Raw genomic sequence first — 24,725 nt, 5'->3', positions numbered from 1 at the left:
AACATCAATACCATAAAATAAGCCATTCACGATTTTTGTGTCAAAATCTCTAAATTATAGACCCAAATTTTTATACCAATAATAACCCTATAATTCACTATCAGCTATGTATTAATCTGGATATTAAGCTATGATAATATAAAGAGTTACTGCTAGGATCCAGAAGCCTCCAATTCCCTTTGTTTCATCATTTAAAAAAATACTGTTTTTTTTCCCCTCTAAAGGTCCCTAGGTTTGTCAGCAGATGTGGAACAGATGTGAGTGCACAAATATCATGACATCACAGGCACCATAATGAATATCCTTCATGCTTAGAATCATGCAGAAACTGGGCAAGAAGCAAGTATTGTCTCAGAGCCAAAAATAAATAAAACCCTGACGAATCACTAAAAGAAAATGCAAAACCTTTATTTAAAGAACATGGTGAAGCACATCGAAAGACCACAGGCTAGTGCCATTCATTAACACCGGCACGATTGTGATGGTAATTACATGCGGTGACCGGGTAAAATAAACCTGACCCGAAAATATAGTTAACTTGGGGTAAAATAAAATTGACCATTTCAGTCAACTCAAGCCACTAAACATGAATTATCTTTGCATTTCAAAACTGACCAATTGGCTTTTTTATTCAGTTGCACTCCATTTGCATTATCAATCATTAAATTACTGCTGACCCATTGCCAATGACTTTTGTTTGCATGAGTAGAGACTGCCAAGAGAAAACCATATGCTACATACTCGAAACCCATGGCTTGCTCGAAGAATGGTTTGGGGAGGAGTCAGAGCACCTATTCACTTTTATCATAACTGCATTTTAAAGCTTCATTTCGACAAATAATTAATTGCTCTAAATGATTCAACTGAGATTCCAGGCAAATACTGATGGCTCATGTAATGTTCATGAGCACTCCTGCGCTTTTATCTTGTTCCATCTTTTTTTGTTGAGGTCTCTGCGATTGCTGTTCTCAACGCAACTCCTGGAAGTGCACAAGAGAAGTATGGATTGAATCACTTTCTGATTGTCTTTCTTCTTTTGTGGCAAAATGTTTTCAATTTCTTCAGCATTTTCTGTCTATTGGTTTGCCTTTTTACTTAGTTCATAACTCAATTTGTGCAATATGACTCAGGCCATTATACCAGAAATATGCGAGTATACATAGTAGGAATTAAATGACAGAATAGATTATTGTTTTTCTTGAGAAAGAAGACTGAAACATGACCTAATATAGTAGAGGTATTTAAAATTGTGAGAGATTTTGAGAGAGTGCAAACAGAGCCATCCTCCTATAGGTCAAGGCGTAACTATGGAATAAAGGGTTAACTACACCTTTACTGCAAGTCTATCTACTGAATGTGTATAGTAAGGAGCTGTGTCATAGTGGCATAAATCACATGGAACTGCAGCTTGAGTCTACATAGTTCTAGAAAATGTCCTCACTCTGCCAGCCATATTCCCATGACCCCACATCCTTCCATGTTAATTCCACCCACACCCCATGTTCTCTTGTAAGCTCTACGTCAGCTTAGTTCCTGCACATGCCCCACCTTTCCCCCATATAATTCCAAGCCAACTCAACTAGTATCCATTATGGCAGACCTCAAGATCCTTGCAGAGATAAAAAATTATAAAGTTCTATTTAAGATAGTTCTAAGTGTCTGTTGAAGATTTCAGTATATTGAAAAAAATGCTCATTTATAAAAAGAAGCTACATTTACATTAATTCAACTAAATAAAGTCTTATAAGAATAAACATTTAATTCAAGTACACAATTTCTTACAATATTCAAGCTTCAGAATTTACACATAGTCCCACTTCAAAGAGTTTATAACTGTCTGTAGTTGTCAATCATACTGTTAAAATATAGGTGCCATACTGTGATTATTGATGGTTGTGAAATCAGTGACACAGTGTTAACCCAGTCATGGAAACCCTCAGACCTATGCCAACAGATAGAGTGAAATAGCAAACAATTATATTTTTAACTATTGCATTAATTTCAAAGATTTAAAAGGCAAGGTTTTGAATGCTTTGACAGCATGACAACTGCAATTCCTTTCAACAGTTCCCCTTGATAGGTCCTCCTGACACGTGACTGTGACATTTTGATGTTGATTTTGAAAGATCTGTTGACAGTTCCAATGGGCTTTATGTGGTAACAATTGTAGATGTGACTGAAAATTGAAAGCCCCACCTGTAAACAAGACAGTTCCTATTTTCCTGGTGGTGGGAATGGGGTGGGCTGGTATTGTTTCATACATGTGCATTTTACAGAAACAGCAGGCCGTTAAATCACAAGCTGCTTCATGGCAAAAAAACTGAACCTTCGCATCAACAGTTTTCAGTCTGATTCCGAGAAAGTACTCACCATTGTAGTGACTCCAGCAATGAAAATTCAAAAATCTATACTGTTCATGACAGAAAATCACAAGCATTAATAAGGATCAAAAACTGTATACTTTATAGACCTAATATGTTTTCATGTGAGAGATGATATTAATTCTTGATTAGTTTTAATCCAATCAAACCCGCAAATGCATAGAGCAAATACAATGTCCCTTTTATTTGGGTGGACTGTGACTTTTACTAGTGCATTTATAATTCCACAAAATTTAAAAAAAGACATTACTGAGGCCTTAATCCCTCAAATAAACCTTCAATCATGATCAGCGCCAAGGCTGAAGTTTTAATCCCTTACATCCTACATTAAGAATGAAGAAAAAATGTTGTATTTGGGTCTGAAAGGGTCAATACTAAGGAGTGCCACAAATATCAGCCACAATGATGATACTGGAGCAGAACAGCTGAGAATCTCCAAGAAGTGAGACCTACTTTCTGAGTTCTCCTCAAAGTCGCTGTAACAATGTCTATCATATCAGCGTGCCAATTCCAGCATTGATTTCTGGTTCCAGAAGTCATGGCCACGTACGGGCCTTGGAGGCCAACACAGCTAGTAAGAAAATTAGAGCTGACAACAATCTTCGTCATGCACAACAGCTGAAACAGCATAGTGAGCTGGCATTCCATTTAACAAAACTTATAGAATCCTAGAGTTATACAGCTTTGAAACAGGCCCTTCCGACCAACAAACACCAAAATAGACCAATCCCAATTACCAGCTATTTATTCCAAGTTAAGCCTGTGACTATAACATTTCAATGTGCTGCAGTTAAACTTGTTTACACTGATTTGTAGTTTATCTCACTCAGTATGAACATACGTGTAATTCATAATATTTGTTTGATATTGATACATTTACATTTGCCCGAGGCTAGCGCTCATTTCGACACAGGAATTCTGTGCAACAACTTACTGGGAGAAAGAAAGGACCTCTCCAATCTTAGTAGCTTTTATGTGTTGATCTATTATGGTCTAGTTTAATATAATTGTTCAGCGCATCAGCCAACATAATCATACAATTCCAATTCCTTCCTAATACATTTATCTCTTGGCAATCATTGTATACAATAGACATTTGCATTCATTCTGCGTAAAATGCAAAATCTCACAACTAACCATATGGCCTCTATTGTAAAAAAATATTTCATGTGGTGTGGGTATCATTGGGAAGATCAGCATTTGTTAATCATTGCTAAATAATCTTGATTTGAGTGACTTGCTAGGAGGGAGGTCAAGTGTTGACCATGAATCTGGAGTCAGTCTAGGCCAGATCTGCTAACTTTCTACTTTGTCTGTGTCTCATTTGGTTTGAATGTCTTCACATCACAAGACTAACTGGTGTATTCTACCAATATTTATGTGGTTCACATTAACCAGACCAGGCATGACTTGTTCATAAATGGCCATCTGATAATGGAAATAAAGAAATGCAAATAATTTAATGATGTGTTTTGAGGCTGTGATAATTTCCTTTGAACATCTTGTTTGACTGTGGGATTGTCCTTGGTGAAATTAGGGTTGTTGATACAAAAGCAGAAATGTCTGGAAAACCTCAGCAGTATCTGTGGAGAGAAAGTGGAGTTAACATATTGGGTCCGGTGACACTTCTTCAAAACTTATGTAACCAGGAAAAAGCTGTTATTTATGCAAAACCATGAGTTGGTGGGAGGGTGGAGGAATAAATGATACTGGACATAGGGCCCAAGGAGAAAGAGAAAGACAGCTGTACAGACAAATGACTAAGTAAAGGTCAGACTATGGAATGAATAGCTGCTGATGGAGACTATTAGTAGCTGACAATGGGTTGTGTTTGAAAGCAGCCCATGTGTTAACAAGGCTGTTGTGTTGGGGTTGGGATAATAACCTGGGAAAAAGTGGTCAAACCATAAACTTGTTGAATTCAATATTGAGTCCAGAAGGTTACAAAATTGTCAAATGGAAAGCGAGGTGCTGGTCTTCTGGCTTGAGCTGGAATTCCAGACATTCACTACTTTCTGAGAGAAGAAATATCTCAGTTTAGATGAGTATCCCCTTATTTTGTAATTATGTAACTATTTTGAGATATCCCTCATTAGTGAAAACATCTTTTCAACATCTATCCTGTTGAACTCACTCAAAAAGTTGTATGTTTCAATAGGATCTTCTAAAGACTTTGATGAATAAAAGCCTAAGTGGTAAGTCAACCGTCTCATCCCAGGAATCAACTGAATAAATTTCTTTTGAACTACCTCCAATGTGCTTGTATTGCTTTGTTAAATGTGGGGACCAAAATTGTGAGATGTGTCCTCACCAACCCCCTGTATAGTTGCAACAAGATTTCCCTATATTTGCACTTCAAATCCTTAAAAATAAAAGCCAAAATTCCATTTGTCTTCATAATCATTTGCTACATCTATGGGCTAACTTTGTGCTCTATGCACGAGAACACCCATATCCCTCTGTGCGGCACTTTATAGACGTGTCTCTTCATTTTCTTTTATTCTTCCTACCGAAATACCTGACCTTATACTTTCCTACATTAAACTCTATCTGCCTAGTTTTTGTCTACTCATTCAACTTATTTGTAATTCCTTACAGATTCCTTGTGTCCTCTTCATTTGTATTATCAGCAAATTTGGATAGGTTACACTTCAAGTCATTAATGTAGATCCTAAATAATTGAGAGCCTTAGACAGATCCTTAAAGCAATCTCTTCATAAGACATCTTGTAGTTTAGGGTCATCTAGGGGTTATTAATCACAACATGTTAGAATTTCAAACTCAGTTTAAGACATGACAACTCAGGTCTCAAACCAATGCCCCAGTTTAAATTAGGGCAATGATAGAGGTATGAAAAAAGAGTTGTTGAAAGCAAGTTGAGAAAATAGACCATGGGGATGGTCAGTAGATGAGCAGTGGTATTCATTTTGTAGATATTTCATAACGCTCAGCAAAAGGTTGTTCCAGTCAAAAAGAAGGACTCAATTAGAAGGATGATCCCGTGGTTAACAAAGGCGATCAAGGAGAAAATCCAATCAAAAACTAAAGCATACATAATGGCAATTATTTTAGAAGCCATTAGAACCTGAAATAAGCCCGTTGAAAAAAGGCAGGAAAGTTGAATAGATACAAGGGTGTCAGACAGCATTTGGAAATTTGAAACCAATGCTGACAACTACATCAGTTCTAGCCTCACCAAATTATGCAAAGCTATTGAAACAACCTTTTGATGTCATTGACATTGGTGTTGGGGTAGGGGGAGGGGTATTCTTTCACTGCAAGATGATTAAATAGGGATTGAATGGCTGGTTAGTTATTTTTCAAAGAAACTGTGCATACGTCATCAAAAATATTCAATTGTCATGATTCTTGTGCTGGATGTGCCTCATTTGGAACTGTATGTTTGCAACAAAATGGAAGATATTGTTATTTATACATCCCACATTCTTTGAGTTTCTTAGAAAAAATTGTGGGACAAGAACTTATGACTATTTCAAGGAGCTTAGTTCTCCAACTGCACAATTTGAATATCATTCATGTGCCTAGAAAAGAAAATGTGTTGCAAAAGCTGGATAAAGAGTGGAAATGTAAGATACTGGTGATGTGGTATAAATGAATTATTTTAAAATGAGTGTTATATATCTCATTACCAACTTAATGTTAACACATTAAAACTGTTAATATGACACAGAATTAGTAGTAAGATAACTTCTGATAAATAATAAAATTGCCACTTTAAGATGCGTTTCCATTTTTCTTTGGGGCAAGATGTGATATAAACTCTGTGTTTTATAAGATATTTAATATCATTAATTTTGTGCTCATGTTGGTAGCATCTGGTTTTTCAGTGTGTTCGAAGTTAATAATTGATTTGTACATATTTCTGTAGCCATGATGATTGCTTTTAAGACAGTTTGTGAGAGGTACTTTGACAGCACTAAAGGGTGTTTGTTTACTTTAGAATGTTTTACAACCTGGCAAACTAAACTATTTCGCTTTAAGGTTTGTCAGAAAAAATTAACATTACTTTTTTAAACTTAGGAGAAATACACATAGCTTAGAATTCTGAGAACGTCATTCCATTGCACTTGGGTGTTTTGGACTCTTGATCCATAGAATATGCTCCTCTTTGCCTAAATTTTCCACCCTTGATACTTTTGCAGAGCCATCTATCTTATTTGTCCTATAAGTGAATGAATATGTGTGTTTTGTATTTAAAGGGAATATAACTTAAATTTAGACAGTAGTCATAAATAATCTACATTGCCACTTTTTAATGGATAAGCTTGTCCACAATAAATAAGATCTTTTGGTTATTAATGCATGTGCGTGATTCTTTTGTATTAAATAGCAGACAAAGTCAGTCAAATTCACTACCTTAGTAATTTAATTGTCAATTTAAAGATTTGGGACGACTCATGGAATTATGGTTTTATTATCAAGGAGAAAGTGAGGTCTGCAGATGCTGGAGATCAAAGTTGAAACTTTATTGCTGGAACAGCACAGCAGGTCAGGCAGCATCCAGGGAACAGGAGATTCGACGTTTCGGGCACAGGCCCTTCTTCAGGAACCCTTTCCTGAAGAAGGGCCTGTGCCTGAAACGTCGAATCTCCTGTTCCCTGGATGCTGCCTGACCTGCTGTGCTGTTCCAGCAATAAAGTTTCAACTGGTTTTATTATCAGCCCATTCATAGAGTCATAGAGATGTATAGCGTGGAAACATACACTTCGGTCCAACCCGTCCATGCCGACCAGATATCCCAACCCAATCTAGTCCCACCTGCCAGCACCCGGCCCATATCCCTCCAAACCCTTCCTATTCATATACCCATCCAAATGCCTCTTAAATGTTGCAAATTTCCAGCAAATGGCAGCTACGTTTAATCTTCACATGTTGATTTTCCCAATGAATCTTAGTTAAGATATAATAAGCGTGCACTTTAATTAATTGGCACTGACGTGAGCTGAATTTTCCCAATGCAAAAACACTCCTTCAATATCTAATTCCTGATCATAATTGTTTCCATCCCTGCTCTAAACAGGAAAGACAAGTTTCTTATAAATATTTTCCTTCACAGCCACCAGTCACTGAACAGATTAGCTTCACATGAAGTTGTCATGCTGTTTGTTAATTAATTGTATAACTTCAAGCATCAGTATTTCACAGTGATATTGCCCCTGCATCTGGGCCAAACGATCTGGGTTCAAATCTCACCTGCCATGACAGTCTGTTATAGTATATCCAAATAGGTTGATTAAAAATAATTTTTATAAGGTTTTAAAAAATTAATTCACGTCGCATTTGTGGTAATTAAACAAGGGAGTGGAAATGTTAATGATAGACCCACCTATAGATGAAAGAGGACAATGAGACTGATTCCTATGAAAGCACAGTACAGTGGATGTTGGGAATCTGAAATAAAACAGGAAGTGGAGGATAAACTCTGTGCTCTAGCAGTATCTATGATCTTGATGGTATTACTGGACATTCTGACCCCAAATTAAAATCTGGCTTGATAGGTCATATTTTGTTTTAGAGTCATAGAGAAGTATAGCACAGAAACAGACCCTTTGCTTCAACTAGTCCATGCCAACCAGATATCCCAACCTAACCATGAAGGTAAGCATGCCATTTGCCAGCACATAGCCCATATCCCTCTAAACCCTTCCTGCCATATACACACCTTGATGCCTTTTAAATGCTGTAATTGTACCAGCCTCCACCACTTCCTCTGGCAGCTCATTCTATACATGCACCACCCTCTGCATGAAAAAGTTGACCCTTAGGTCTCTTTTATATCTTTACCTTCTCACCCCAAACCTACACCCTCTAGTTCTGGACTCCCCCACTCCAGAGAAAAGACTTTGTCTATTTATCCTATCCATGCCCTTCATGATTTTATAAACATCTATGAGGTCATCCCTCGGCCTTCGATGCTCCAGGGAAAACAATCCCAGCCTGTTCAGCCTCTCCTTATAGCTCAAATCCTCCAACCCTGGCAACATCCTTGTAAATCTTTCTGAACTCTTTCAAGTTTCACAACATTCTTTCATTAGGAAGGAGACCAGAATTGCATGCAATATTCCAAAAGTGGCTTAACCAATGACCTGTACAGCCGCAACATGACCTCCCAACCCCTGTACTCAATACTCTGACCAATAAAGGAAATTGACTATCCACCCTATCTACACCTCTCATAATTTTGTAAACCTTTATTAGGTTACCTCTTATTCTCTTTCTGGTGAAACAATCCAAGTTTATTAAATTACTCCTCATAACTAAAACCTTCCAGACCAGGCAATATCCAAGTAAACCTTCTCTGCAACTTCTCCACAGCATCCACATTCTGCTGGTGGTATGGCAACCAGAACTGTACGCAATATTCCAAATATTGTCTGACTAAAATTTAATACAGTTGTAACATAACTTGCCAACTTTTATATTTGATGTCTTGGCCAATGAAGGTAAGCATGCCATATGCCTTCTTGACTACCTTATCCACCTGTGTTGCCACTTTCAGAGATCTGTGAACCTGTACGCCCAGATTCCTCTGTATGTTAATGCTCCTAAACGTTTTGCCATTTATTGTATAATTCACACCTGAATTTGATCTTTGAAAATGCACCATCTCACATTAGTCCAGATTAAACTCCATCTGCCATTTCTCTGCCCAAATCTGCAATCTATCTATATCCGGCTGTATCCTTTTGACAATCCTCCTCACTGTCTGCCAATCTTGATATCATCTGAAAACCTACTAATCAGACCATCTACATTTTTCTCCAGATCTTTTGTATATATTGCAAACAACAAAGGTCACAGCACTGATCCCTGCGGAACACCATTGGTTACTGATCTCCATTCTGAAAAACACCCTTCCACCTCTACTTTCTGTCTTCTATGACTAAGCCAGTTTTGTATCTATCTAGCCAGCTCACCCCTTGAGACTGTACCTTTGTACCAAACTGCCATGTGGTACCTTATCAAATGCTTTACTAAAGTCACGTAGACAACATCTACTCCCCTTCCTTCATCAAGGCACATTGTCACTTCCTCAAAAAACTTCAAGTTGGTGTGACCTTCCCGCACAAACCCATGCTGCCTATCACTAATAAGTCCAAATGTGAATAAATTCTATCTTTCAGTATCTTCTCCAACAGCTTCCCCACCACTGACATCAGGCTCACTGGCTTGTAATTACCTGGCTTATCTCTATTTTCCATCTTAAACAATAGCCTTTCCTTAAAACTTAGTTCTTAGACTAAGTTGTTGGTCATCTGGTTGAATATCTCCTTATATGGCTTGGTGTTGTATCTTGTAATATCCCTGTGATGTGCCTTGGGACATTCTCCAGTGTTAATGGCATTATTTTGAATAAGTTACTGCTAACTGATAATGAACAAAATATATATGAACACATGATAATTTTGGTTTTACACCCAGGTCTCTGCCAATACCATTACAAACTAATGAGTTGGAGTCCATGGTGCCAAGGCCTGACATGATATTATCTTTGGTTTTCTGTTCTGGTTGGAGGGAGGAATAGCTCTTTCTTTGACCTTTTAGTTATAAATTCCATGTCCAATGTACATGCCCCACTAGTCACCTGATGAAGGCGCAGCCCTCCAAAAGCTAGTGCTTCCAAATAAACTACAACCTGGTGCTGTGTGATTTTTAACTTTGTCCATTCCAGTCCAACACCAGCTCCCCCATATCATGGCTCTATAGCCACCATACCATAATCATGATTTGGAGATGCTGGTGTTAGACTGGGGTGTACAAAGTTAAAAATCACACAACACCATGTTATAATCCAACAGGTTTAATTGGTTGTCACAACCACCTGATGAAGGAGCAATGCTCTGAAAGCTAGTGCTTCCAATTAAACCTGTTGGACTATAACCTGGTGTTGTGTGATTTTTAACTTTGTATACCACAATCAATAATTCAAGAGTCTGACAGTTTAAACCTGTTGCCATGCCACAATATCTTGGTGCTCTGATGCAAAATGGCTTTGGGAATTTGGCAAACTCACTTCAGATGCAACCAAAACCTATTCTTTTCTTTTGAGAATATCAGCTAAAAATAATAACATTTATAGTTTTCCTGTGAGGAGCCCAGTTTGCACTCGATTTAATTTTTAAAACACTGCTCTGTTAATGACCTCGCAAAAACATAATTCTTTGAACAAACATATCGTTCTGTTACACTGGGAGTGAAATACTTCATACACGAACATTTCTGCAGGGCAAAATGAAGCAATAGTGCAACAATACACTTGGGCTGGGAGATGCATTAATCCGTAATAAATCCAGGATGAATAAGCAAGACTTTGAAAAGTTTTATGATATTTTATATTGTTGCTCTGAAGATATGCTACTTACACTGAGTATGCTAGACAAAATCCACAAAAGGATGGGCCACTATAGCCTGCCCCTTATGCAAAGCATAGGATTGAGAGAGAGCAGAGTGACGATAGCAAAGGTCAGAGGCAGAAACAGTTATTTCTCTGGTTAACCAACTGTGATAAATTTTAATCAAGTGCAGCTGTAGCTGTTTAATGAACCGTTACTCGTTGTTCCCCTAAAGTTTACATCACCCATCGGGACTTACAGTCTGTCAGAACCATAAAATAAAAAGAGGACAAAAGCAGGCTAAATGCATATATGACTCTTTGAGGCCAATGCTGACATTTTTACATCAAAATTTGAATTATACAGCAAACAGAATTATTGTTGTTAAAGGCAATGGATGTATAAACTGTTCAGTACTTTGGGACAAGTTTCTATTTCCACTCTCAGTTCTCCAGTTTCCAAATTGGAGAGTGTAATATTTTGGGTTTTACACGGTGGAAACGATATTTTGAAACTGCCGCAAAGGCCCTTCAGTAGTTAAAAGGTTAGAGCAGGCTCTAATAAGAGCCAAGCAATCAAATAAAAATGCTTTATGGCAGATAAAATCCATATATAATTTTATAGTACTGTGTTTTAATCAAATACCCTGCCATAATGAGGAGTAAACTAGACATAAAAGTAGACTATCAGTGGTCTGCATATTAAGATCATTTTGAGGCTATGGTCAGAGGTTAAAGAGGTTTACAATATTCACTGTCTTCTGTAATGGAAGACTGAAAGACCTTTTATTTCCTTTTGCCAAACACCTCCCTGATCTACTGTTAGTGTTAAATCACAACCTTGTTGGTCAGACAAGACCAAAAAGACACGTGTTTTCATAATTTCAGAGCAACCATTTTGAAGCAAATAGTGTTCAAGGTTTGGTTGCAAAATATTTTCTTCTGGGTAACTTTCGGTAATTTACATCACGGGCTGGAATTTAAAATGTTTGTGGTCTCTCACACAGACACGACTGGCTGTACATGCTAACAATACTTGATTGACCAACAGAAGAAAGAGGGATCAGGAATCATCACAAACCAGCTACAATGCTGAATTGAAGAGGAGCTTAGATCCAGGGATCATGGTTAGTTTACTGAAGCAGCTAAGCCAGTAATCCTTTGTTGGCTTGTACACCGAGTCAACATTTTCTGCGCAACTTCAGTTGGCTCCTATTCACCCTTTAAAAGGCACTTTTCAGCTGGGGGCATGGTGTTTATGATGGATGCCCTGTCCACCCTTCATCGCTCCCAAATAGAGAGGCCTTGAGATCTGATGGCATCACGGAACCAGATTTTTTTTTGTGTCTTGAAAGCTTTTGTCAATCAAATGATTGGCAAATGACAGGAATTGAGTCATCTGTGTGTTTATGAGAGCTGCTTCCCTGCATCCTGAATAAAAACCTCAAAATGCCTTCAAATATGACGTCTACAATTGGTGTGAGTTGACCTGAGCCCCTGCAACTTATCCTGTCTGTACTGTTCCCCAAGATAAGACAATAGAGGGGCAACAGATCCTCTGGTAGTTCTGAAATGCTCTGAATGCTAATGAGGTCATGCTATAGTTGTGCTAATACCACCTGGTTTGTTTTTCTGCTGCCAGGCAACCGCAGACCTGTTGGGACAAGAATTCAAGAGTGATACTTATTTGCTGGGTGACTCGACAGTATACCAGCCACATATTAAACACACGATTCACAAATTCCTAACTGCAGTCATGCTCCAATGCAAATATTTTGAAATGTCACGGCAAATCACTGGTATGAAAATATGCTTTTATACCCATTCAGTGGGGCTGGACATGGATTAGAAACAGTTATTGCTAGCATTGTTGATGAAAACACTGATTGTTGTTCAGACAAGATGACTACAACCAAACCATAGACCATAGACTGTTGACTGTTTTTCAATGGGACAAATCTCTGCTGGGGGTTTAACTGATGCAACTACAGAGAACAGGCACTGACTGTAAATACAGAAGATGTTTCTTTCAGCCAAAACCAAACTACAGTGATGCTGGGAATCTGAAATAAATCAGAAAATGTTGGAAACACTCAGACCTGGGATTCAGCTCACAGACCTGGAACATTAACAATCTTTTTTTTCTGCCTTGAATCTGTAGTTGGCTGTCTGTTGTCTAAGCTTGTTTTGTATGTTAATTCACGGAGGCTCCTGTGAAACCGTGTCATGAAGTAACTGCGTAGTCAATAACCACAAGGCAAATTTGTGATCTCAGCTACACCATCAAGGGAGGTGTAGAGATGAGCAGAGCTCAGGCACAGCACTGTAATGGGGTGAAATAAAATCAGAGATGAGTCACAATGGGTTTTTCTCATCTTGAACATCTCAAAGGACTCTGGAAGTGCCAAGGGTGGGTTCTATAACCAGCTGTGTTACTAAGATCAAAACAGCAAGAGAGAAAAATTCTGAAAAACCTGTAATGATGCTTGTGTCATTATTAGACTAGCTTCATAAGTGTGAAAGAACCAGTTAAAGACTTCATAATGCATCTGTTTATTCTTCAATTTCATAAACGTAATTGAAAATGATGCATAAAAATATTTAACAAGGAGTCAGTCTTGGCAAACCTCAGTATAGCATTGTGGGTGGAAGTGCCATTCCAGAGATGTTGGATTGTACTTTGACAGGGACAATAGATCCAACCATCTACCATTCCTAGACCCCCGGGAATCAATAGCTAACCTTCTGAGATTGTGGGCAGGTCCCTCATTAGTATGCCAATGGTGTCTGCCAGGACCAGAACGGATGTATGGGAAACTGAGTAAATCACACACAGAGGAAAAATCCCCTTTCCATCTCCAAGTTACACAATTTTGTGGCTATGTTCCATTCCACTAAGCAGGTCAAAAGATTTGGAAATCTTGCTGCATCATGAATTGAAATAAAAACATTTTGTAATATTTTTCATTTATTTCTCCTGGAACTTCACCCACATTCCTGAACATGGTGGGGGTTTGGGGTGGAAAGGGAAGATTCTCATTTAAGATGGACCTTTTTTGAAATGGAGCAAGGAGGACTGTAGATGTTGGAGATCAGAGTCGAGAGAGTGGTGTTGCAAAAGCACAGCAGGTCAGGCAGCACGGGAGGAGCAGGAGAATCAATGGTTTGGGCATAAGCTCTTCATCAGGAATCCTTATGCCTGAAATGTTAATTCTCCTTTTCCTCAGATGCTGCCTGACCTGCTGTGTTTTTTCAGCACCACTCTCTTGACCCTTTTTGAAAATGGTAGACTATATATTTTCAGAATCACAGAATTGTTACGGTACAGAAGGAGGCCATTCATCCCATTGTGCCTGCATTGACTCTTCAAACATAAGAACATAAGAACTAGGAACAGGAGTGGGCCATCTGGCCCCTCGAGCCCACTCCGCCATTCAATAAGTTCATGGCTGATCTTTTCATGGACTCAGCTCCACTTACCCGCCCACTCACCATAACCCTCAATTCCTTACTGTTCAAAAATCTAACTATCTTTGCCTTCCCGACATTCAATGAGGTAGACTCAACTACTTCACTGGGCAGGGAATTTGACACCCCTTTTAGGTGAAGAAGCTCCTCCTCAACTCAGTCTGAAATCTGATCCCCCTTAGTTCTAGTTTCACCTATCAGCACAAACAACCTCCTTGTTTCTGTCTTATTTATTTTCTTTGTAATTTGATGTATTTCTATAAGATCCCCCTCATTCTTCTAAATTATAATGAGTATAGTGCCAGTTGACTCAATCTCTCCTCATAAGCCAACTCTCTCTAATCAACCAAAATCAAACAAGCATCATTGCCTCGTGCCAAACGTTTGCTTTGCCCGATAGCCTTGCATATTATTTATATTCATATGATCATCCAAAGCCCTCTTGATTGCCTCAACGGAACCTGCCTTCATTACCTTTCCAGGCAGTGTATTCCATATTCTAACTACTTGTTGTGTGAAAAATGTTGTTCATATATCACCCTTGTGTCTTCTGCATGTCACTTTAAATCTATGCCCTCTTGTCCTTGTTCCTTTTACGAGTGGGAAGAGCTTCTCTTTGATTCTACCCAGCCCTTTCATGATTTTGAAATCCTCCTATCAAATCTCCTCTCAACCTTCTTCTCTCCAAGGAGAACAGTTCCAACTTCTTCAATTTACCTTCATATCTGAAGTTTCTCATTCCTGGTACCATCCTTAAAATTTACTTTTGTGTCCTCTCCAATAACTTCATATCTTTCGTATAACTTGCCACCCACTACTGTACACAGTACTCCAGCTGAGATCTAACAAATATCTTAAGTAAGTTCAAAGTCACCTTCTTGTTTTTGTACTCTATGAATAAAGCCAAGATCATCTTATGCTTTTTTTTATAGATATTTTTATTAGAAATTTAACATTTTTACAAGTTTACAAAAATAAACAAAACTCTCAGATATAAACATTGATATACAATTAGCTCAAATATACAATAGCCAAAATTTGACAAAAAAAAACAAAACAACAAAAAAAAAACGAAAAGAAAAAAAAAACAAACAAACAAAACTCAACTATCTACTAATCTAACCTACAACTAACCAGGGTGTATATTTAAGTCTCTTACATGCTCGGGATGTGTTAGCATCAGATATAATAAAACCCGTATTCGTGCGGGATTCCTCCCCCGAGGGGCCGCGGACCAGCCAGGTTTGTAATCTCAATTAAATAAAAGCCCTTGTTAGGATAGCCGAAATATCTGTATTTATGTAATTCAAAAAGGGCTGCCATATTTTATAAAATAATTCGGTCTTTCGGTGCACCATATTTGTAAGGAAGTCAAGGGGAATACATTCCATAATTAGTCTGTGCCAATTTGAAAGTCCAGGGGGGCCCTCAGCCACCCAGTTCACCAAAATATTTTTCCTTGCACAGAAAGAAAGAATAGAAAATAGTCTCTTCCCGTACGTGTCCAGGGAGGGAAAGTTCGAAAAGCCCAAGAGGAGAGATACGGGGTCCACTTTTATTTCCGTTCCTAAAATTTCTGTCAGGGTACTTGCTACTTTAGTCCAATATCTACGGATCTTATGACAGGTCCATAAGCAATGTACAAGAGTGCCCACCTCTATTTTGCATTTAGGACACATTGGAGATGCTCCTGCCTTACATTTTGCCAATCGAACCGGTGCTATATGGGCCCTATGAAGTATCTTCAGCTGGATAGCCTGGGTTCTGTTACAAATCGTAATTCTTCTAGCATTTTCCCAGATATCATTCCACGTTTCTGTGGAGATTTCTAGTCCCAGATCCTGATCCCATGTTTTAAGCAGATTATCCATATCTCCCGATACTTCATCATGTAGTAAATGATAAATAGTACTGACGGAAGATACCCCCACTGGTCGTAGGACACTACATTCTCTATCGGATTTATAAAGACTATCTAATAACGTAGTCTTCTTCTGTATATAATCTCAAATTTGGAAGTATCGAAAGAGGTCTCCATTGGGTAATCCGAATTTCTGACGCAGCTGTCCGAAAGACATCAGGACCCCATCTTTAAATAAATCCCCGAGACATGAGATACCCCTGGATCTCCAGAGTTTAAAAGTGGCATCTGTTAACCCCGGTTGGAATCCCCATGCTCCCACTATCGGTGCATAGGGGGATGTTTTATGTGAATTACCCTCATTTTGCCGCATTATATTCCAAGCCTTGATTGTATTTAGTATTATAGGGTTTTTACAGTGATCTGTAATGATTTTCCTCTTGTCTGAGAATAAAAGGTTAATAAGTGGGTATTTTACTTGAGAAGCCTCGATGTCCAACCAGATTGATTGTGGATCAGACAAGACCCAATCAGCTATGTAACTTAATAGGGAACTTAACTGATATTTCCTAAAATCTGGGAAGTCCAATCCACCCCTTGCCTGTGGAAGCTGTAGCTTCTTCAGCTTAATGAGGGGCCGCCTATGATTCCAGATAAAGGAACTCAGCCAGCCGTATAATTTACATAAAGCCGTCCTCGGCAGCATCACCGGAAGCATTCTCATAGGATATAGGAGACGGGGCAGAATATTCATTTTGATTAATGCTATTCTACCCAACCAGGAAATTGGCAGGTCTCCCCATCGCTGGAGGTCCTGCCTTATCCTTTCCAATAAATACACAAAATTAGCCTTATACAACTGACCAAATACTGGAGTAATAAAAATGCCTAAATATAAGAAACCCTCCAGGGACCAGCAAAAGGGAAAAAGGGAACCGTCCGCTAAGCGGGGTATCACAGCAAGGCCACCCATTGGCATAGCCTCCGATTTTGAAAAATTAATTTTATAGCCTGAGAATGCACTAAATGTATTAATAACTTGGATTAAGCGAGGTATGGACATCAAAGGGTTACTGAGGAATAGAAGAACATCATCTGCATAAAGGGTAATTTTATGTTTACCTGTACCAATCCTTGGGGCCACTATATTAGGATCAGCTCGTATAGCTTCTGCTAGTGGTTCAATTATTAGCGTGAATAACAATGGCGAGAGGGGACATCCCTGACGGCAGCCCCTACCCACACTGAAGCTATCCGAACCTAATCCATTGGTAACCACAACTGCTTTGGGATCACTATACAATGTTGAGACCCATTTGGTAAACACCTGTCCAACGCCAAACCTCTCCAATGTGTAAAACAAATATGACCATTCGACCCTATCAAATGACTTTTCCGCGTCTAATGAAACCACTACTCCTGGTATCTTTCCCTGATGACAAGCTTGAATCATATTCAGAGCCCTTCTAACATTATTGGATGATCTACGGCCCTTAATAAACCCCGTCTGATCCTCCTTTATAATATGTGGCAATATCCTTTCTAGTCTCAGTGCTAACGTTTTAGAGAGGATTTTAAAATCTACATTTAGCAAGGATATTGGTCTGTATGATGTACAATCTTCTGGGTCCTTTCCTTTTTTAAGGATAAGAGAGATATTTGCCTCTTTCAGCGAAGGCGGGAGACAGCCCTGACTATATGCATAGTTATACATGTCCATAAGTGGACCAGCCAGTATTTCTGTAAATTCTTTATAGAATTCAGCTTGAAAGCCATCTGGGCCCGGCGCCTTACCATTTTGAAGGTGCCTAATTGCATCAACTATTTCTTGGGGTGTAAGAGGAGCATTTAGGACCAATACTTGTTCCGGAGTTAGGTCTGGAAAAGTCAAATTTTTAAAAAATGACTGCATCCTCTTCGTCCTATCTTCACAATCCTGTGATTTATATAACTCAGAATAGAATTCTCTGAAGGTCGCATTAATCTTTTTATGATCATGAGTCAAAATACCCGTACTTTCCTTGATAGACATAATAGTCTGAGGGGCCTTATTTTTCTTTGCAAGAAATGCTAAGTATCTACCCGGTTTGTCGCCATATTCATATAACCTTTGCTTTGCAAATAATATTTCCCTCTTAGCCGTTTGAGTAAGTGTAGTGTTTAGAGCTGTCCTAAGAGCTGTAATCCTTTGCAATTTAATAATAGAAGGTCTATCAGTGTATACTGTTTCAGCCGCTTTTAAGCGGGCTTCAAGCAGACGCTGTTGATCTCCCTTTAATTTCTTCTGGGTCGCTGAGTAGGAGATGATCAAGCCTCGCGTGTAAGCTTTGATGGTCTCCCACATCATTGACGGGTTGCTGGCTGTACCTGAATTAATTTCTAAAAAAGTTTTAAATTCTTGAGAGAAGTACTTTACAAATTTACTATCTTTCATTAAGAAGGGGTCCATACGCCAATGCCGAGGGGATGTCCCACTGTTCCTCGCCTTAGTTTCCATATATACAGCAGCGTGGTCAGAAATTGCTATATTACCTATTTTACAGGATGATATGGAATTTAAAAAAATCGAGGGGGCAAAAAACATATCAATTCTGGTATGACATTTATGTGGATTAGAGTAGAAAGAAAAATCTCTACCCTGTGGATGAAGACATCTCCATACATCTACTAATCCTAATTCTTTGTTCAGATCCATCAATTGTCTAGATCTGGGAGATACTCCTGCAGTACTCTTGGGAATCCTGTCTATTTCCGGATCCATAATACAATTAAAGTCTCCCCCTATAATTATATGACGGGCATCAAAAGCCATCAATTTTGAAAAGGCTTCTGTTATAAATTTAAAGGGGTGTGCCGGGGGGCAGTACAAATTTAAAATCCCATATTCCTCTCCATTTATGAGGGCTTTAAACAAGATATATCGTCCAGATTCATCTTTTATCTGCTTTAGGATTTTGAAAGGGAAATTCTTCCGAACAAGAATAACAACTCCCCTGCTTTTTGAGCTAAAAGAAGAAAAAAAGGCCTGATCAAATCCGCCCTGTCGTAATTTCAAGTGTTCTTTATCTGACAGGTGTGTCTCCTGTAGGAGAGCTATATCAACTCTTTCCTTCTTAAGATTTGATAATATTTTCTTCCTGTTGAGTGGCGATTTACTCCCCTTGACATTCCAGGTGCACCACTTAACCGACTGATCAACCATAATCCTCTGGGCCAATCCGAGACCCCTCGGGAGGGGGAACCCTATCCAGAACATCCCGAGCGTGGAACATGTAAAATTTACAAAAATAAAGCCTCTTTAATACACCCACAACAATACAGTAAAAAACTATTTCTAAATAAAAAAAATATAAAACGTATCTAAGTGGAGACTTTCCCCCTTGTTCCCAGGGGGCGTCACTTCCTCTCCAAAAGTCCCTCATATCCTCTCCCAACCAATGCCCCACCCTTGACCCAGGCACTCCTCAATAAAATGAGGAGAATTCAAATATAATACAAAGCTAGAGTTAGCAGTGAGCACCCCACCCCCACCCATACCAACACCTGGGTATATTTGGTAATGTTAATACCATATATAAACATATAACTATAAAATTACCACTTCAACAAATAATAATTAAATATGATAATACAAAATAACGAAGGGAAAACAACCCCGCTCCTAAAGACAGAGGTAAAATTGAATAAGGTAACCACCTCCCCCCACCAACATTAACCAAATCCCCCAGCTTATATATATATATATATATATACACACATACACACACATATACATACATCCCTCATATATACATAAAATAATAACAGAAAACAACTCCAAGGTGGGGGGGAGAAAATTAAATCCCTCTCCCCACCCCCCATGATAATATTAAGCAGTAAGGTAAGAGAAAGATAAAAAAAGGGAGGGGATATAAACCAAAGCGGGGGGGGAAAGGCAGACCAACATACATTATGTCCTACAGTTTATCTAAGAGAGTCCAAGAATTCCTTAGCCTTTTCTAGTGATCCAAAGTTATATACGGATCCTTCATGGTTAAAGCGTAACATCGCTGGGTAGCGTAAGGAGTACTGTACATTTAAGTCCCTTAAACGCTTCTTCACCTCGTCGAATGCCTTCCTCTTTCGAACCAGAGCCGGGGAAAAGTCCTGAAATAGCATGATCTTGGATCCTTTGTAGATCATAGCTTGGGGGTCTTTTCCGAGATTTCTAGAGGCTTCTAGGAGTATCTGCCTCTCCCTGTAGCTCTGCAGCCGGAACAGGACCGGGCGTGGGCGCTGGTTCGAGCCGGGCCCGCGTATTGCGACCCGGTAGGCCCATTCCACCCTTACCTGGCCTGATCCAGCTTGCAGATTTAAAAGTTGTGGCAGCCACTGCTCCAGGAATGCTGTAAGCTGGCCTTCCTCTTCCCGTTCGGGAAGGCCCAGCAAACGAATATTTTTTCGGCGACCTCGATTATCGAGGTCGTCAATATGATTTTCCAAGGTCCGGACTCGCTGCTCGAGAGTCCGGACCTGATCCACGGCCGATTGAGCGGTTGTCTCGGAGGTCGCGGCCTTTAGCTCCGCCCCTCCGACTCGGCGTTGAATTTCTTCAATCTCTCGGTCGTGCTTCTGCAGCGCGGCCGAGAGCGACTCCCAACGATTTCTGGATTCGACAATAAAAGCATCGATCTTCGAGTCAAGCTTGGAAAGCATTTCTGCAAGGCTTGTTACTGTTGGTAAGTCCCCCGGGGCGGCTGTGGACGCCTCTGCTGCAGCTGGAGAGGATGGGAGAGGGGTTCCTGCTTGCTGAGAGCTGCGGGCTCCCTTCCCTTTAGTCATTTTAACTTAGGATTAAATTGTTTAAATGTAATATTACACAACTAATTAAATTACAAAACTATTATAAATGATTTGGTGAGCTTGGTAGGGGGTAGGTGACCCACTGTGCCCAAGTCTTGGGAGGAGCACTATAGACTCAGTCTTACTGGGTCGCCGCCATCTTGGATCCCCCATCTTATGCTTTATTAACTGTTCTCTCCACCTACCCTACCACCATTAATGATCTGTGCACATTAACAACCAGCTTCCTCTGCTCCTACACCCTATTTTAATATTGTCTTTCAATATTCTTCCAACCAAAGTACATCACCTCACACTTCACTGCATTGAATCTCAGCTACCACCTATCAGTCCACTCCACCAGCTAATCAATGTCCTATTGGAGTCCCGCACAGTCCTCCTGATAATTTACAATTCTTCCAAGTCTCATGTCATCTGCAAGCTTTGAAGTTACTTCCTGCACACCAAGATCCACATCATTAATACAGATCAAAGAAAGTAAAGGTCCCAGTACTGAATCCTAGGGATCTCCATGACAAATCCTGTCCTAAAATGTTTGAGTATCCTATTGAACAGCATTGAACCTGCGAGTGGCAGCGCTTCGTGCAGAGACTTTTAACATATGTACGTGCTATGAGGTGGACATGCCCATTTTACATCGCCCTATCTTGAATGGCAGAGCTCTCATTTGGAAAATCAACAGATAGAATGGACCTGGATCTGGCAAGACATGTGGAATCATCACTGATTCCATCCTCTCACTCACAGGATAGATGTAGTCATGACAACTCTCAGGACAACTCCATACAACCGTGTCACAGTGGACGCTGCAAGACGTGTCAGATTGTGGACATAGATACCACTATTACGCATGGGAACACCTCCCACCTTGTACATGGCAGGTACTCATGTGAGGCAGCCAACGTTGTCTATCTTATACGTTGCAGGCAAGGATGCCTGGAGGCATGGTACATTGGGGAAACTGAGCAAAGGCAACGACAACAGATGAATGGGCACCGCACAACAATCAACAGACAGGAGGGTTCCCTCCCGGTTGGGGAACACTTCAGTGGTGCAGGACATTCAGCCTCGGACCTTCGGGTGACCATCCTGACTTCGGGACAGGCAGCAGAGGAAAGTGGCCGAGCAGAGGCTGATAGCTAAGTTTGAAACCCATAGGGAGGGCCTCAACCGGGACCTTGGGTTCATGTCACATTACAGGTGATCACCATTGCACTACACACACACACAGATATTCCTACATACACACACTCTCACGTACACATGGACACAGGTGCACACACATGCGCACACAAACACCCACACACACCCTTATAGACACACACACTCCCACACTCACACATGCACCCCTTCGCAGACTTAAGACACTCTGCACTCACTACACACACACACGCACACACACACTTTCTCACACTCACAACCCCCACCCCAAACAGACACACACACATAGACAAAGACCCACATGCACACATATATTTCGTGGGGTGAATTTGTACTTGCAGAGTTACATTGCACCTTGCTCAAAAACTGCATACATTCATGTAGAACTCTGAGCTCAAAAACTGCATGAATTTATGTAAAACTCTATTATCACACTTTTTAGATTAGAGTCAATCTAAACATCAGGTCATAGACAGAGAACACAGGGGGCTAACACCTTCAACATATTGTCTAGCTATCACCATTGTTAACAGCTAACCCGAGAATGCAACTTTAAAAAAAAGGTTTTGTGATTTACACATGAAAGAAGTGAAACTATCATTGTATTCTAACAGATGAAAGGCTTAACAATCAATTTTTCAATGTATAATTTCAGTTACATCACACTGCAAAGTTTTGCTATAAATTCTGTGTTACGATTGAGCCCTCCACTATCACCTGATGAAGGAGCGTCGCTCTGAAAGCTAGTGTGCTTCCAATTAAACCTGTTGGACTATAACCTGGTGTTGTGCGATTTTTAACCTAGGATAGATGTAAGTGTGGACTGGTGTATGTAATGCAGGCGCTAGCACATTCCTGCACATTGAGTTTGCCCTCAGTTGTTCACATTAAAATGCAACACCTTGACTACAGTCTCCACCATCTTGCCTCAAGGATTTCTAACATCTGAAATTAGCTGCCATCAAGGAATTAGTTGCTTGTGAGAGATGAGCAATCCTTGACCATTGCAACTTCATTCATCTATGGAGGCTGCTCACCTCTCAATGGGTATTACATCACCAGGTCTGAGAGTGAAAACTACACGTGAGCAGACATTTTAACAATGCATACAAGCATACATTTACAAACCTTAAAGGCTATTTACAATGATATTTCATTCGTGCCACCAATGTGCTTTCAGAATGACTTCTTCCTCTGGATTCCATTACATCAAAGTGCTGTCCTGACTTCTGCAGGTGCGGTGGAGGGAGCCTGCTCTGTGGATGGCTCTATTGGCTTAGAAGGATAGTCATCTTCTGGTGTCTTGGAGCCTAAAAGGTGCAGCCATGCTAAGAATTTCATGCTCAGATGTCTCCCTCTCTTCCATTCCCACTTTTAAATACCTCTAGGGCTCTTGGCTATTGGGAATTTTGAAGGGACGTGACATGGCCACAAGCTCATAATTTTGAGTGTTTCGATTACACACAAACTGATTTCTACTCTTTGATCTCTTGCTGCACTCAGTTAACATTCTTAGTAATTGGAATAATTGTCACAGTGACTGTCTGGTGCCATAATCTCGCAAAGCAGATCACTCCTCTGTTGCAGAACTCCATTCTTTTTATGCCATTGGCAAGCAATGGGATGCAAAAACTCTGCCAAGTTCTCCACTGGGTGAGGAACTTGCTCCATTAGATAACTGCCCAGGCAATGGAACTGGGTTTAAATTATTTCGATACACGGGGAACTAAAGGGTTTCCAGCAGAGATCAAGGGACACAATATTGCCCATAATCTGGTCATCTGAAAATGAGGCGCACAGTAATTCAACTCCCAGCTATTAACAATGTTATAGATGACACTTTCGACTTTATGGTACGAAGTGACGTTTCCAGTTTATTGCTTTGCAAAGAGCTAAAAAGAACCCTTAGGAATCAGTACAGCAGAATACATTGACCCAGATCAAATTCACCATATTCTTTAAAATTCTGGAAAATAAGTAGTTTTGCTGTACAGCTAATTATACCACGATTCCTGATGAAAGGCTTTTGCCTGAAACGCCGACTTTCCTGCTCCTCAGATGCTGCCTTACCTGATGTGCTTTTCCAGCACTACTCTAATCTTGAATTACACCACAAGTCTACTTATAAGATATTTTGTGGTCTCAATGTGCTCCAAATGAAATATACCTTCTCTACTCTTGCTTGCATATATCAAAGGACATGTTTTAACAAAATGTCCTGACATTCATGACAGTCATTTCTCGTTCTCTACTGAAAGGGCTTCCAATTAGCCAGCCAGCAGCGACATACCACTGTACAATGGTCAATCTATTTCAAACAAAACTGGCAATTTTCTCCTGACAAAATAACTTCTCTCTCTCCCTTCATTGGATTCTGAAGCACTTTCTGTGAAAAAGTAATTTTCTTTGATAAATGGCAGGCTTGCACAGAGCTGCATCTGAAGTGACCAGTGTCATTGGATCTAATGATCTCTAGCCTTGCACAGAGCTTGGACTTTCCTCTGGGCCTTTATCCTGAGGCAGTGCTGGCTGACCACGCAGGCAATCATGGGAATTGATTGGATTGGAATGGACCTGAAGTGAAAACATATATAATCAATGCTATGTGGAAAGGGCAAGGGAGAGGGACAAGCCAGTTTGCTCCCACAGGGAGCTGCCA

At 39.9% G+C, this 24,725-nt stretch overlaps 1 long non-coding RNA gene across 1 annotated transcript in view; it reads left to right on the top strand.

Moving 5' to 3' along the window:
* The window catches only part of LOC148145318 (uncharacterized), an 80,201-nt gene extending 66,794 nt beyond the window's left edge, over window positions 1-13,407 (top strand). The window contains exon 3 of the long non-coding RNA XR_015761460.1: window positions 11,742-13,407. This is a non-coding gene — a long non-coding RNA (uncharacterized LOC148145318). The remainder of the gene's footprint in view (window positions 1-11,741) is intronic.
* The last annotated feature ends 11,318 nt before the right edge of the window (window positions 13,408-24,725 follow it).

The sequence above is a fragment of the Chiloscyllium plagiosum genome, unplaced genomic scaffold, assembly GCF_037043375.1.
Source record: "Chiloscyllium plagiosum isolate Xiang-an unplaced genomic scaffold, Cpla_swu_hap1 HiC_scaffold_25, whole genome shotgun sequence".
In the NCBI taxonomy this organism is placed as follows: domain Eukaryota; kingdom Metazoa; phylum Chordata; class Chondrichthyes; order Orectolobiformes; family Hemiscylliidae; genus Chiloscyllium; species Chiloscyllium plagiosum.
The sequence above is the reverse complement of the archived record's forward strand: the minus strand, read 5'-3'. Positions and strand labels throughout refer to the sequence as shown.